At 44.1% G+C, this 16323-nt stretch overlaps 1 protein-coding gene across 1 annotated transcript in view; it reads left to right on the forward strand.

Annotated features, from left to right (window-relative positions):
* Positions 1-16323, forward strand: part of lrfn1 (leucine rich repeat and fibronectin type III domain containing 1) — a 64684-nt gene that overhangs the window by 15477 nt on the left and 32884 nt on the right.

Below are 16323 nucleotides of genomic sequence, written 5' to 3' on the forward strand. Positions count from 1 at the left end.
TTAGTTGTATCGAGAGCTCACAGGTTTGCTTTTGTGTTCAGGACAGAAACGTGTAATGACAGCTCCATTTTCCCAGAAGCGACTCGTCCGCTGCGGCAAATGTCGACGAGTAAATGCAGCGTCCGCCTCATTAATGGCGAGCTAGATGCTAACAAACAGTCGGGCTTAATCAAAGTCACCCGAACCTCAAACTGGCACCAGCTGCCGCTTCGAGGAGCAGCAGGCACGGCGACGTTTTGTTCCGCCGGGCACTGGACTCCTGGAAGCCTTACAGTAGAATCCAGTCGATTTACTATTTCATTAGATTTTCCGTTGCTTTACACTTAATTTCTGCCTCATCCCTGACCAGATGGTTTTCCCCGAAGAAAAAAACAAAAAAAGCCCGACAGTATTTGAAAATCGGACTGGACTGGACTGGAGTCCCTATGAGGCTTTCCAGGATTTTCCAGGAGAATTCAGGACATAAATGATGGTAAATGAAAATAAAAGCTTGGTAAAATGATTTTATTTATAGTGTTAATGAGTACAAAACGTGTCTGCAGAGTAGCTATCTGGCCACATTTGACATCTTTGTAGGTGCGAGCTGATTATATTTTCAACATTTCACAGTTTAGTGGTTCATAGTTGCAGTTAAAAGATTGTGTAGAACAACAATGAGCAGCTCGGGCTGCAGCAGCAACTGTTTCCAATGGGTAGATTTGAGATTGCTATTATTTAAGGCAACACTGTATAATATCACATATTTAAGCACACGCTGATAGCTACAACAGTACTTGTTGGTTTTTGGAGAGGGTTATTTCTGCTATAAAGAGTTCACCGTGTGAGATTTGAAGAGGAACCAACAGGGAAGTGCTGAAGCCTTCTTTGTTCTCCATCAAAATGTGAGCCGACAAGTTTAGTTTGAATCTCTTTTCTGATTAACTCACAGCCGCAGCATTGTGAACGTGACTCACGTTTACCAAGTTTTACATGTCATCACATCAAAGGTTTGTCCAGACTTAATTGCTATTTTTTTCTTGGGTGATTCCCTCGGTGTTGATTAGCTAAAAGGTTATAACATGGAAGCTGCTTCAGGCATGACCACGATGCTGTTCTGCACGGTCAAGGACCAAGAGGAAAATCAATGAGTTGATTTATTGCTTAGTTGAAATGCTTGAAAATAGTTTTATAAGACGTCTAAGAATTTTTTCAGACATTCTAAATACTCAAAATTAGACAGTCTCGTCTTTTAGTCTCGTCTTGTCTGCTGCTGACAACAAACAGAGCGTCAAAAAAAGAATTCACAAGTTATTAAACACTTCGGGGATCTGGCAATTTTGAAAAGATCCATGAACAAATAATATAAATTCATTTCAAAAACCCTTTTTATGTTTTTTTCTTGGCCGTGTTCTTTTATTTGATACAAATACTACTGGGATAACCGTCTGTATTGTACAAAAGAACATTGACGTTTCTCCATTGAAATAATGACACTATTTATGCCGATTAGAGACGATCTATGTTGAACTGAATGGTTTTTTCTGCCCAATCCTGCAGTCACAGCACAGAACCAGACAAATGAACTTGTTTTCGGTATTGTGGCGGGTTTTGAAAAAGAAAGCAGAAATGTCAGCTGTGGGGTGTGCATTGACACTTTAATTAAGTTGTTTATCACAGAGTAACCACATCGGACCCATCGGGTTCAGTGTGAAACGTGACAAAATATTGTTGAAGCACTGGTCCCCCCCACTGATGTTTGCTCTTTTATATTTGCTCCTTGTGCTAATGCTAACGGTCAAATCTTGGTATTTAGGCGGTGCCGCTCAGCTGCGGCACTCTTCTACTCACAACTCCTTCATATAGCCATTCTATGCTTTTCTCTTTAAATATGTACGCCAACCAAACTCGCTTTCTCATATTGCTCCACTTTTGACCTATTTTGGACACTATAATGACGTCCCAGAGGACCCACGAGCACTGTGAGAACTAGGCCTCTGGATATCTGGACACTATGGCAGCCTATAGAAAAGGGCATCACTGATCAAACCTAAAGTTAAATGGACTCTGCTATAATTGACTTATCTCCCTGTTAATAATTCAAGGTGCTTTTTGATGCATTGCAGCACCTCAGATTACGTAACTTTAATAACAGCTCTGCCGCGCGGCTCCTGCAAGTCGTCTGCTGCGTCTCAGAAAGGTGTCTGTACGGCTGGGTGTGCTTCAAACGTGTGTGTGTGTGTGCTAATTCCACCGTGCGTTCGATTTTGCCCCCCCCCCCCCCGTTCTCTCCACTCCCGACCGATCTCACCTGTACCCAAAAGTTTGACCGAGAGGAAGCCAAACCTGCATTTTTCTGGGTCAAGATGCGCTGGGGCCCGTTGCCATGGCGACAGCAGGGCTGTATTTAGTGCAGTTGTTTCGCTGCTCCCGGTTCTCTGTTTTTCCAACTCAACGAGGAGGGAAGAGTGAGGACCGTTCCCACGAGGGCGAGAGGGAAAGTGGGGCAACATCTCGCACCGACGTCAAACAAAATCCTCCAGCTCACATCATGAATTCTTTAGCCTGTTTCTCATACTTGTTATCGACACTATAGCACGACCGGCAGGTCGGTGTGAGGAGAACGACTTCGGAGTTTGAAATTTAAAGCAGTTTGATCAAATTAGAGAAGCAAGTCGATCAGACGTTCTGGTGAGAGGGATATCTGATTAGCACAAGTAGTTAGCTTAATGTGTGAAAACAGAAAGGAAAAGTTTAAGAGTAAAATATGCGAGGTTGGTACATGTTGGGTATGGTGCATTATAACAATATTTAAAACCTGACAAATGATGCACGCTGTTGTACAAGACAGAATGTCACACTTGTTTGTGTTTGACATTTTCTTTTCTGCTTTCATTTTGAAAGAAATGGCCCTTGAGTCCATCGTTAGTATTCCTCTACAAAAAAAAAGTCATTTTTGGGTAATTTTTTTTTTTTCCAAAACGATTTCCACAGTCAGCTGAAGGAAGGCTCTGATTTAACCAAAAAGATGCTAACATTAAGATGAAAAGAAGGTTTCCAGGATGTCTTTCGGTATTTGGACAATTTAAAATTTCAACCTTTGTTCACATCTGGGAACCTGCCTGATCTTCTGTGATTGGCTTGGAGAATTCTGGTGGTTCCACTGACTCACGGAGAGGTGGAACATTTGTGGAACTTATTAAATATCATGAGAATGAGCCGACCATTTGATGGCGCCCACTGCAGTTCTAACCGGTAACCTGTTCGTGCCGTGGTGGCAGAACAGCCAATCACAATTCAGGAATAACCTTTCATGTCCATTTGTAATCAGGCAGCCTGGGGAGCTTTTTTGGGGTTTCAGTATCTTGTTCAAGGACAAGATGCCACCTGAGTTCCAGCCGCTCTGCATGTCCAACACAGGGAGCTCAGAGGCAGCACAAATATCTTCCACACCCACATGGTAGGACAGAACCTGGGTGTGTGTCATTTATGTGGCAGCATTGTTGACACAAGGCACATGAAGCTACAACGACGATGACTGAATTCATTCGAGATAAAAGATACAAGGACGTCAAGTTGTCTTATTAATGAGAATGACAATGCGTCTGCAGTGGGCACTCCGTCATCATTGTTATTATTTCAAGGCGACGGGTGGTGATAGGTCTCACTGCAACTATGGTTTTGTCCTTTCGGAGATTGACACATTAATTGGCCGCCATTTTCCTGATAGCCCAACATTGACATTGGAACCTTCCACCTGTTTAGGATTATGACAATTTAAAACAACCAACGGTATTCAGCCTTTAACTTCTGGTGAATTTCAGAATAACGTGGGATTACAGGTTCGTTATGATTTAAATAAACACTTTTCCCACAACAGCAGCATTTCCATTATGCATCAAACGCCGTCGCTGCGTACAGCTGTTAATTTCCTTCTGCAGTTTGACGAGTAAATAAATTGCGAATTAACAGCCCCGAACCGTAAATGTAAAATCAACAGAGTTGAGGGAAAGAGGAATGCTCTATGAATAATGTAAAATTATTAAAGTTAGTTATTAAAGGAATCAGCTGAGCGGCATACGTTTGTTTCAGAGCGGCTCCAAATGGCGTTCTGATTACAGAAGTAAGATGTTTCAAGCCTGCGGAATGTTAGCAGTAATAAACATGTTAATATCATGGGAAGTTGTGCGGTGTCGCGCCTTCCCCTCCCTCCCGTGATTGTTGTTTGCCGTCGAGAGGACGCAAAGTTCTCGCTGACGTTCATTAACTGCTGGCAGCGAGCCGCTCCTGAATTTCCAATGATCCCCACGGTTCCCTGTGTGATATTGCCGCATTTATCATTATTTGCCAGGAGCCATTCTGCCCCAGTAATGGCGGAGTTATTGACATTGTTTCTTGTTCTTTGCTCTCTCGATACCGCCTTGATATTTCCTGCATGTGTCACATTTGTGAACATTGGCTAGAGGGGGATGGGGAGGGCTTTATCGGAAATAGCAATAGTGACGATGTTGCTGATGTTCATTGGAGACAATTACATCATCGGCAAAGAAGATGAGCTCAGAAGACATTTCAATGGTATTTTCCCTTTAATGAACACCACTTTAAACTGCAACGGTGAGTCATCTGTACAGTCTACACAGGGTTTCCAGGGAAACCAGATCAATCCTGGTTAACACCAGATGCCATCACGGAACACAACAAACTGACGAGTAATAAAGAAATAAGATGAATATAGGCAGCCAAAGGACGTACACAGACAAATTGTGTTTTTCCAATACTTGGGATTCCTTCCTGAAAGACGTTTGCGGTACGACCGCAATCCATTGGATTTCTTTGCTCGGAAAATAACTTAAACAGTTAAACACGCCGCAAAGCCGCCAAGCTGAACTGAACGATCTTTAAATTCTGTGGATTTAACACTCATTTCGCAATAAAAGCTTCTGTAGGAAAGAACGTTTTTAACAATGGCTAAAAGACCGAGAGTTAAAAATTTGTGCGGAAAGCTTCCCGCAAAAACGCCAACGTGTGAACGAGCCGCATTGTGTTTCTTCAAGTGCATCATAACAAAAACTCTCCAACAATTCCCAACGCCGCCGCGAACAAAGACGGCGGTGAAACAAATGATGATGGAGCAGATTTAATCTCTCGCTGATGCATTGTCGGGGAGTGCGGTCATTTAACAGGCCTTACAACTTCAGCATTCATACGAGATTAATATTACTCCGCGAATGCTGCTCCCGAGACTACAAATGTAGCCTGTCATCCGGGATTCTGTCACTGCAGCTTTTCCATCTTCTCCAATTTATTGACTCTGGATGTATATGTCATTTGAAGCGGCGTGATAGACTGCTCTGCCTCTTTTTTGGCTTTTCGGAAGAGATTGACGAGGGTTACGAGCACTTTGCAGGATGCTTCTGTCTAATAAATGTTGCAGCATGTGCCTTGAAACATGTTGCTCAGCGTCCACGGGTAGTTAACATTAATTTGCAGGCCCTGAATAGTTCAGATTTTCCCTTTCGTCTCTGAAGATTTCCCAAAAAGGCCTTTTTCCACACCTTCATATCTCAGGCTTCAGATTTATAGATGATGATATCCTCACATTTTGTAACCGTGTGAATTTGGAGAGGAGTAATCAACTTTTGATGTGCTTTGGGCCGGGGGGAGAGCCGTATTACTGTGAATAATATCGGCCCCAGACAACAGAGCTGTCATCAATCAGACACTTGGCTAGATGTCCGGCACCGGCTGCCGCGTCGCTCTCTTTGTCCCCTATTTGTTGTCGCTCTCTGTGATTAATTAAAAGCACGTAGATAATTTAAACTCTCTACGCGGCTCTTTTACCGACACGCAGATCTGGTTTCCCAGGAGGTTCCAGCATGTCTTTTCATCTTTGGGAAACTGCTTTTCTCTGTCAGTGAAGAGAGCCAACATGTCACAACATACTAGCGCCATGACAGGACTGGTGTGGGATACCAAAATTGGTCAGATTTTTTTACGACGGTCCTCACTAAGGCTGAGAGAAGAGAATAAGAATTGATTTTCTGTATTTCTCCTGTGCTAAAAGTCACTCTGGCTCCCCCAGGCACCACCCATTAACCAATTCGGGGCTCCCAGTGGTCCCACGGGCCTCAAAGCTAAGCAGAGATTCAGCTTCCTGTGGAGCCCCCTAAGCTATAAAACTCCTCTCCCATTGATTCATATTGTTCATAATGAGATGATCTGAGTTTTTTGGATGATCTCATTTCACTCAGTTCAACATTTATGAAGACATCTCTTACCTACTGCCATAAATGTGAGATTTTGAGGCTCAGTTACTCCCAGGTAACGAGGAAAATTAGGATGGAAAACAAAAGACAACGTGACCTACCTAATGCTAGCTACACCCTATTAACATAGGCACGGACAATTGTTACAACCAAGTGCCAGGAAAACTGGGAATACATCAGTATTTTTAAACATACCTTAAAGTGGCAGATGTTAAATAATACACCCTTAAATAAAGTAGGTGCCATCTGATTATTAGGGTATATACATTAAATTCCAGGCAAAAGTAATCAATCCAGATTGGCTGATTCTCGAGTCACTTCACAGCATTTTAGAACTAGAACATGTGAAAGAATGAATTATGATCTAACAGGAGTCGTGCTTTTAATCCCTCTTAACAATGGGTTTTTCTGTTTTTTTAACCATGTTTTCTTCAAGCATGTTTATCCCATATTGAACATCACACAGTCTCTTCATGTCTCACCAGGACATCAGAAAGGATTTTTGCTCGTGCAGCCTTTGTGGCGGAGTATTTATTTATTTTTTTTCATTAAATATGACTTTGAGGCCCACGTCCGTGCCGTGATCAGTGAGTCTGCAGCCACTAAGCAAATGAAGAGTGTGATTGGCGCTGAAAGGACAGCGACAGTCCGTCAAAGGACAACCCGATGAGGGTCTAGTGTCCACACTGGAGGACTGACGCCATTTTCAACATCTGAGAGCCTTTCGACATGCGGGAGCAGCAGCCAGCCTCTCAGACTTTTGCTCGATTCCATCAGCGAGCGTATTCAGCAGCAGAAGACCAGGCAGATGTGGAATTTTCCGCATCCAGAAACTCTTCACCCGGCGACGGTTTCGTTTCTAGTCTACCTGCGTATTTTAGCGCGACTGTCACAGAACAGCTCTTGCTCTGCAGCCAGATGCCATTTTTCATCCCTGTGTGCGTCCGCTCAGAGAGGCAGCGCCTTGGCGAGAACCTTGAATCCAAGCGAGCCTGAAAGTCAATCTTGTGGGGATTTGACTTGCTTCATATCCAATCTCTCTGAGCAACTTGTGATCAACATTATGAGTCAGTCTTAAGACTGACATGATCTTCCATCTCCAACAAGCCTGCTTGGTTATTTCCACCTAGAAAAATGGGCTGGCCAAGTTCTTTAATTTCAAATTTTTACACTTGTTATGATTTTTTTGGAAATGAAGCTGCAGTGTTGCTCTGAGTGGAGCCGCCTGCCCTGGTTAAGCATTAGAACCATAAAAGCTCTCTTTCTCTATTTATCCTGTTCCTCCCAGCATTTAACCACTAATAGAATTGGTCATGATTTGGCCTTTTGAAAATGAAGCTGATAAATGAAACAAAATATTAAAGCAGACTGCTGTATTAAATCTTGCAAGTGCCTCTTTCATCCAAAACATTTTCCTCTCAGATGTATCAGTATTGCATGATCATAGTATAAGACTGCTAATTTCAAAGGAATTTGTTTATGGTTTCAAAAGTTGTCAAGAGAATCTATTAGAACAAAGCAAGAGAAAAAGTGCAGCCTGTTAACAGCCAATTTCAATAAAAAACTCTGAGGAAAAACTGTTGACCTGTCAGAAGGTCAGCAGAATCACTGTGACAAATGTTTTTCCTGAAGAAATCCACTTTTATTACACTGAAAACCAGACGTGGCTGTAAACATTTAATCCTGTCTGATAGGGAAACGCCTGCGAAATACGAAAAAGCTTCCCTGAAATGTCCTGGAAATACCAGGCCATCGATCGAGAGACAGCTCTAGAAGCAGTCAAAAGCAAATATCGGACGGACGGAGCGAGCAGGAAATTCTCGTTTCGGGGATATTTCTACGTTATGCGGGAGTGTTTATGGGCGTTTGATGTAATTATTTACACTTTGACACAACCCATTCAGTTACTCTGAGCCAACGAGGACGCAATTGTTGGGGAGTCGCGAGAACTGATCCCTGCATTGTTAACGATGAGATTCAGCATACGCAGTCAGACATCGCTGAACAACATCCTCGACAGCGAGGACACTTGTTCTGGCAGGAGGATTTCTTCTGGGCTTCAATATTGTTCTGCCGATGATAACGTGAAGGGGAGGAGCTTACAAAGTGCCCCTAGGTTTCTTTATCAATGCCAACATTTGTGTGGATTTAGTGAGTTAAAAAAGGGAAGGGTGAAGACGGGTCAGGAGGTGGCTGAACAGCCTCGTACGTGCAGATGTGGCTCAAATTTCAGGTAATAACACATTTGACAAACATATTCAAGGTTCATCAAAACAACAGATGTGCAGCTTCTAAAAATGGCATCAATTGTAGAGCTCATTGGTGCTGCAGTCAAACTGATGGCTGCTGGTACAGCCCCTCACAGCAAGGAGGTTCTGGGTTCAAATCCCCAGGCTGTTCTGTGTGCGGTTCTCCTGTCCTCCCACAGTCCAAAAGCATTCGGGGGATGGGCCAATTTAAGATTTCCTTCAGTGTGAATGGTTGCTTTTCTCTATATGTTAGCCCTGAATGAACTGATGACTTAAACCCTGCCGCTCTCCCCGAAGGCAGCTGCACCCCCTGACCCTTTTAAGGTAAATGTGGTAGAAGATGGATGGATGGAGCTTCTACACAAGACAAGCCATTTGAAAATGTGCACCGGCTGGACGCTGGGATGTTACAGTTGCACTCAGAAAATCTTCCAAACGGGTCAGATTTCAGGTCAGACACATTTCCAGGAAGTTGTTTTTACAACCTTTGGAGTAAAGTTAGCGTGTGTTTGAATGGATGTAGTGAAGGGCCAGAGTGTCATCTGCTCTTGGACAATGAGACCGACCCGGCCTTGAGAAGTCTTCATTTGTTGCTGCTTAAACTTGCCTTTGCCAGTGAATAACACCCAACTGCACTAATTAAGTGATTTCTTTTTTTCTCCTTAACAATGGCGGTGTTGATTTTGACATTTTAATTCTGTTTCAGATTAGAGTCTAGACAAAAGAGACAGACGGGTGGGATCAAACCAGTGAGCCTCCAGAACGCCTCCCTTACCTCTGCTGGCTGATTTTGCTGTTAGCCCATTTTTCAACTATCACAGCTCAGCTGTCGTCTCTGTTGACTATTCGAACTGTTCAGATACAGACTCGCCGCTCCTCTTTTGTCCTAACTCACACTTCTGCAGCAGTTCCCAAACATCCAGACTGCATTTTCTGCATGTTTGATTACATTTATAAAAAGAAAAAAGCTTTTGCATTGCTCCTAACGTAACGTTTTATCAACCAGAAATGGGTGTGTGTGGGGGGGTAAAAGTGGCATTTTAAACTTACTTCACAACATTGCAACAATAATAAGGAGCTTTTCCAATAATCAAAGTTTGGATGAAGTTTCGTATCACCTCCCGGCTGATGGAAACACATAAAAAGAAGTGCCTGCAACTTTGCTGACTCAGCTTTCTGTATTTACAGGGCATAATGGTTTTTAGTGAGAAAGCAGACAATTTAAAGGTTTTACCAAACTATTCCCACGAGCACCCAGCACTGTTGAGTCAAATGAAAGCACCGAAGCGTTCCGTTGCTCGTCTGCATGCTCGTGGCCTCTCTGGAGCCGCGCTCTCGTTCATATTGGCCCGTACAAAGCGACTTCAGAAAGGCACGGCTGAAGCTCGAATGAGAAAGGAAGGTAATTGACGTTGTCTGGGGTTGCACAGTCGACCTGGACTGCGTTATGTAGCGCGCAGTCTTACAAATAGCACTTCATACTTCTTCGGGGCACATTCAGCTGATGACAGTGGCGAATTGTTGACCTATTCTCGTTTTCCTTGTCATGCTAGGCGATGTTAGCGCCGTATGGTTACTCATTCAGAACCATGCCCATCTGTTCAGCTGTCACATGGCATCTTTCCTTAGCTATGCAGCCCCTGTCGTGTTTCTGCACATAGAACTCCCAAAATGAACCTCGTATAATAAAGCGCAGCACAACTGACGTGCACGGGGGTGAGGTACTGTAGTAGCCGAGCATGAACGCGTTTTCCTTTAATTAAATTGATTGATTTTCGTATCAGCACTTTACAGCATCTACTGAACAGTCCCCATTTGTTAAACTTGGGATATGTATTTATTAAATCAGCCTGGAAAAGACCTTAATCAGCTTTAAATAAAAACCCCCCTCCCCCCAAAAGCCAGCATCATATCTCAGAGCTTTTCAAAGGCCACGCACGGCGGCGAGGGCTCTGCTGAACTGTGGATTAGGCCTGGTGACAAGGGTTGCGGCGTGCTACTCTTGTCTGGGTGATCAGTCACTGACAGCCCGCTGCTCTCTGATCGCTGCTGCCGTCACAGGAGCATGCATCACACATTTGTCAGAGCTCCTCTCCTCCGCCCACCTCCTTTTCCGCTGAAACTCAACACCACGGTCTCACCACGCGTATATTTACGTGCTCACAGGACGCCCTTACAAGACGAGCGAGGTGCACGCGCGAGCAGGCGATGGTGACAAATCCTGGCTGAGCCGGTTTCCATCTGTGAGTCATGGCGTGGAGAGTAGTACGAGTCATCTGCCTCTCACAGATGGATCTGCAGGGTGTGCAGCGGTCCTGTCTGGTGACCGTGACGGCCGGATGGTTTGATTTTCTCCTGTGGATCAAGATGGAGCGCAGATATGTGGTTCGCAAGCTTTGAGGTGCGAGTAGAGGGACTCTCCAACAAAGAGGTCGGGTTAACCATGGCGGCCCGACCGGGTCGGAGCTGTTAAATCACAAGTTCGCCCCCACGCAGCTCCGTCGACCGAATCGCCACACTGATCCCATTTGCTCTGTGTACATATCCGTTCTCCCTGCGATTCCCTTTTGCCCTCATAATGGGATTAGCTTCTGTGACACCAATCTGAAATCTAGCTTCAAGTCAGCAGGATGAGTCTTATTTCCCTGGTTATTCCCATAAGGGATGAGTCACGGCTTAAGTTACATAATTAGATTCCTCTCCCCAACCCTCAAAAATGGGAGTGATTACAAATTAATGGCAACTAGCTGGCTTCCTGCTTTGGCCCGGTCACGATTCCTCCAGCTACATAAAAAAAAAAACAACCGTCAAACTACGTTAATTAACGCGTCTGCTGAAATATGCAAATTGGGCCGCCATCAATAATGGATGCCGTCAAGCGCGGCTCAACTTCATTACAGCGCCTCAAAGCATTTAATGTCTCCACAGAAGAGAAGCCTCCGTCTAGATCTCCCTTATTTTGGCAATAAACATCTAATGGGTTTTTCACCATGTCTGCTCAGTCTGATGGCGGTAATTGCTGTCGAACTCACCGATGAGTTTTGAATTTATTTCGAGATAAAAGATAACACCGCTCCTTTCTCCCGACTTCACGAGATTTGGCTATGCAGCATCCTGGAAGCAGTAACTCCCACCACCACACACAAACACAGACACACACACTCAATGTTATCAATTATTCTCTGTGGTTAGCTGCAGCGTACATATTTTGGAATTCCCGCAACTTAATGCGCTTATAATTCAACAAACTCTTTGTGATCGCGTTTTGACCTTGTTCGCATTCATATCCAAAAGGGTCTTTTCATTCAGATTTTGAGCTCCGTATAAAGAAGCACTGGATAATCTGCAGGATTTGAACCTATTTTCCTTCTCGTGGATTACCCAACATCTGGAGGTTGAGCTCGGGTTTTGACGAAAACTCATTCATGCTGCTAACACGCTATTATCAAAAAAGGATGTATATCAGGAAATGCTGCACTGGAGATGGCAACAACCCGGAAAGTCTTGATAAGGATTCCTCAAGCGCATATTATATGCTGGAATCGTATAAAAGCTATTCAAATGGTGGCGTACAGGCACAGTATAGAGGATGATAATGCTATAGGGAGCATGAAGCCACTCAGCAGGAACCGTAGAAATTAGCTGCTTTTAAAAGGTTTCCCACTATAGCATAGAAGGCATGATTAGGACAGACATTTCTGGGTAACATTTCCGTGTCGGAAGAATTCAATATGCATAAATCAACCCATTACCACCCCCCCCCTTCATATCTGAATGTTTGTCTTACAGCCTATAAACCCGTGAATGGCTGAGGATTGGTCTCCAGAGTTACCCACTGCTATTATGCCTTCCATCTCGGAGGCGTTTTACTATTCGGCTCCTCCTCGAGTTGAGAAGGACCTTTTTTTAAAAGTAAGTCTTCACGGCGGTGGCTGCGTTATCGAGTTTTGTTCTCCGTGGGGGAGGCCTTAATATTCTAACCACTTCTACCAAAATGGCTCGTGTGTGGGATTAAGTGGCAGAAAACAAGAAAAAGGATTTTGTGTGTGTTTTTGGGGGGATTAGATACAATTACAGTGACTCGAAGAGAACAGAAAGACCTTCTGAGGGTTGGTCACACACACACACACACACACACACACACACACACACACGAGTGTCCTCTACCGCTGCACCAGTAATGGAAGATGCCAAAGAGTTGCTTTGATCAGGTCTTTCATCTTGCAGAGTCCATTCCTCGATTCTGTCCTTCCTTTACATTTGCTCCTCTGCGTCCTGGACATTAGATGATCTGAACGTCAGTGAAAGATGGACCCGAACTTGGACTGTCAGGTTTCATCGTTGCGGCATGTATTTCAGAATGAAAACAAAAAGCAGTTCCATCACATGTCATCTGCTCAGGTATCCTCGGAGGCTCGACCTGCACTCGAGGCCTCAACAGACTGACTGACGCGTTTTAGCAATTTCTCAGCATACGGTCGGTCTGACTGCAGGCCCTTTTTTTTTATTTTTCATGTTGGTCTCTCTTCCTTTCACCGCTCTTTCTCAGAATTTGATTCACGGTGTTGACAGCAACATCAATTACGCAATCCAGAGTCGTGTTCACATCCCCCCACCCCCCCACCCCGCTTGCATTTCAACTGTTGAACAATCTTTTTTTGTGTGTGGGGGGAAGGAAACGCCTGATATTTAGTCTATTGTTAAAAAAATGACCTTAGCAAGGACAACCTAGCGCTTACATGAGGGGGTGTCGCGCTAACAATATCGGTACATCATTGTTACGTTTAATCGGATGTTAGCAACGTAGGAACACAATGCAGTTTCCAGCAGGATGTCGCTGTGTCAACATGGAGATCTTAGAAATTCCGTTGTATAACGGTTGAAAACCACACGGAACAGAATTCCAAGTTTGACAGCGGATAACGGCCTCATTCTAGATTCACCATCCTTTAATGCACTTTGAACCCCGACCAGTATCGATGGCGACATGTTGGTGACGTGTGTAGGGAAGAAAAAATGTGAAGCCCAAAAAGGATCGGATATTCACAGCAAGTAATTCCAATTCAAGGAATTGAGAGGGCCATGTTAAGGATGTTAGGAATTAAAGACTTGTCTTTTTCATGGGATTATCTGCGAAGGAGGAAGCCGGTATTCAGTCAGAGCTGACTGGCATGGCGAGATCAGGTCTCATCCAAGTAGAACATTTCTTCAGGCATGCGAAATACGGAGTCTTAAGTCATCTAATCCCCTTCAATATCAGCCCAGACGTCAATACGCTGGCGCAAATAGATGGGAGGAGTTTTGCTGGGTTGCCGTCGCTAATTAGCGTTTCCACTGGCAGCTCCATTTGGAAACGCACCGAGTGATGAACACGCCTGTGAGGAAACATTAACACTCTGTGACGCCCTGACCTCTGTAAAAAATGATTGCCGCCGTATGTATTCCAGGCTCTGTTTCATTTTTAGTATCCCAATGTTGTGGCATTTTTAGAGCCTGAAGATGTTTCCTTATCTAAGGGGGCAGAACAACCAATGGTTCTCACACACATTTGCTGAGTCATCACGCAGTCACACGTGGCTAAACAACAATTAGCACCGTTGGAATGATGACAGCTACATTTTTAACATAATTAACGTACGCGCAACCTGTCGTGCCAGCGTTGTAGCCGGGCTGTAGAGCAGCAGAGCTGAGCAGAGGGATACTGAAGAGCAGAACCAGCCGGGCCAGTCGATGGCTCGGAGTGGATGAATAACAAAGCCTGTTAGCGAGTTCTGCTGAAGAGTTACGAGGCTGAAGCCCCATCGCAACGCACTTGGGTGCCTTTTGTTATGCATCTTCCCGCCATAATGACTGGAAATAATTTATCAGGCAAGTTTTGACTTGTGATTAATCCTAATTAATCTGCAGCCGCCCTGTGATTAATTTGATGAAAAGATTTAATCACACAATAGCCTTGTTAATAATAAAACTCGCCTCTGTCTGATGCCACCAGAGCATTACATACATAGTCAGGCTTGAACGCCACATATTCAGCCTGTTCTTATTATAACTTATCAATATTTGCTGCTGCTGCTGCCCAGTTTCTCCATGGAGCTCATTAAAGTTTCATTGTATTCATCTCATCTTACTTCACCCCAGCGTGGGCTGCTGTAGAATCGAGGCGATCCTAAAGATTCCGAGGAACACTTAAAGAATTCATGGTTTCCAACTCGCTCCTTGTGATCTGGTTTCTTTCTCTCTTTTCCGTGACCGATGGGATTCCCGGGTAATCTCGGAATAGCTTTTCGTGAACAGTCACTTATGTCGTAATGTAAGGAGACCCCGCTAATCTCCACAGAACTTGTCTGGAATCGAGGCGGCATCTCCTTAAAGTCTGCAAACCAGACTTAAAGCTCTAATCAAGACAAACTGGCTTTGGCTTAGTATGATTGGTTCATTATCAGCTGCAGCGCAATCCCGTTCTAATCCCTGCAATTGAAAGCAGCGCATGAGAAGGCAAGAAAACAGTCGCGTTCATATTCCGTGAAAAATAATTTGGCCTTGTTGAAATATCCTGAAAACGATTTACAGTGGCGACATGCCCCCGACTTTTGTCCGATTAACCGCTGCTGATAACACCTTTCAACAGCACGCTGACGTCTGTAGCAGCGATTCAACCCTGACTTTTTCATTCCAAACCTTGACTTTCCATGTTGGAAATGTTGCCGGCAACAAAAGACATTTCTTTATTGAGTGTTCGGATTCGGGCGCGGGCTCTGTGCTTTCAGCTTTTGATTTTTGCCAAAGAAATGGAACAGGAAGGGGCAGCCGGGGTTGTGTTTGAATATTTTTCCCACTTTTTCGCAGCTGTAGCCGTTAAAAAACACACACGCGAATAAAACTGCACACGCTAAACAGAATTTGTCTTCATTTAAATGAACTCAAAGGTCATCCGAGATGCTCATTTCATGTTGAACGCGATTACACGAACGGTTTAATCATTTGCTGATGTTTGTCCCAATTTGTTCGTGCATAGCTGCATGACGGCCGCGCAGGAATTTCCTCCATTTTTATTAATAACAGTAATCACCAGACGGCCGTTGGAACACATTTAACGGATGCCGCCTGGGCTCAACAGGAAATGACATAATCATTTTAAACAGGCGAGTCCTCAAACACTGATGTTGCACTTCAGCATTTTTTAAGTGCTATGAAAACGTAGACGTTTTGTGCTTCGAGGCAATTTGAAGCCGGAACGAACTATTGTTTTTTTGCTCTGATTGTGCCATGTCAGCAACCCAGCATTTATCATAACGCCCAGATGTCTGAGGGGAATTCTGCATTATTGTTGCACTCATATTTAGGGAGGAGTTTTGGCCTCAATAAACAGGAGTGTGCGGATTGTGCTGAGAAGGTATTCGCTCTCCCAGTTCAAACCTTTACGCCGAGGCTTTGCAATTATACCGAAATTAATCAAAAGTTGTGAGTTTGATTAATTGTCCTGATTAGGCGAGCGTTTTTTTTCTGCTATATCACATTTCCAATCGATGCCCCCCCTCTAACACCGCAGCAGACCAACGACGCTCGGAAAGAGAGACGCTTCCTGCCGACTCGCGTCGTCTCCATTTTGACTATTTGTCGTTTAAACGACTGTTTTCGTGTTTTACTTGATTTCAGATGCCAATTTTTTGGATCTGAAATGACCAAAGAAACAACTGAGCTCATTTTCTGCACTCTCCAGAGCATCCTTTGTCTGTCAGACATTCGCAGAAACATTGATTTTAATGTCAAACTGCTTTATTTTGATCTCGTCTTTTTTTCTAACTGGCTCCAATTCGTTTATTTGCTTTGGA

This window comes from Takifugu flavidus, chromosome 12 (genome assembly GCF_003711565.1).
Source record: "Takifugu flavidus isolate HTHZ2018 chromosome 12, ASM371156v2, whole genome shotgun sequence".
NCBI classification, from domain to species: domain Eukaryota; kingdom Metazoa; phylum Chordata; class Actinopteri; order Tetraodontiformes; family Tetraodontidae; genus Takifugu; species Takifugu flavidus.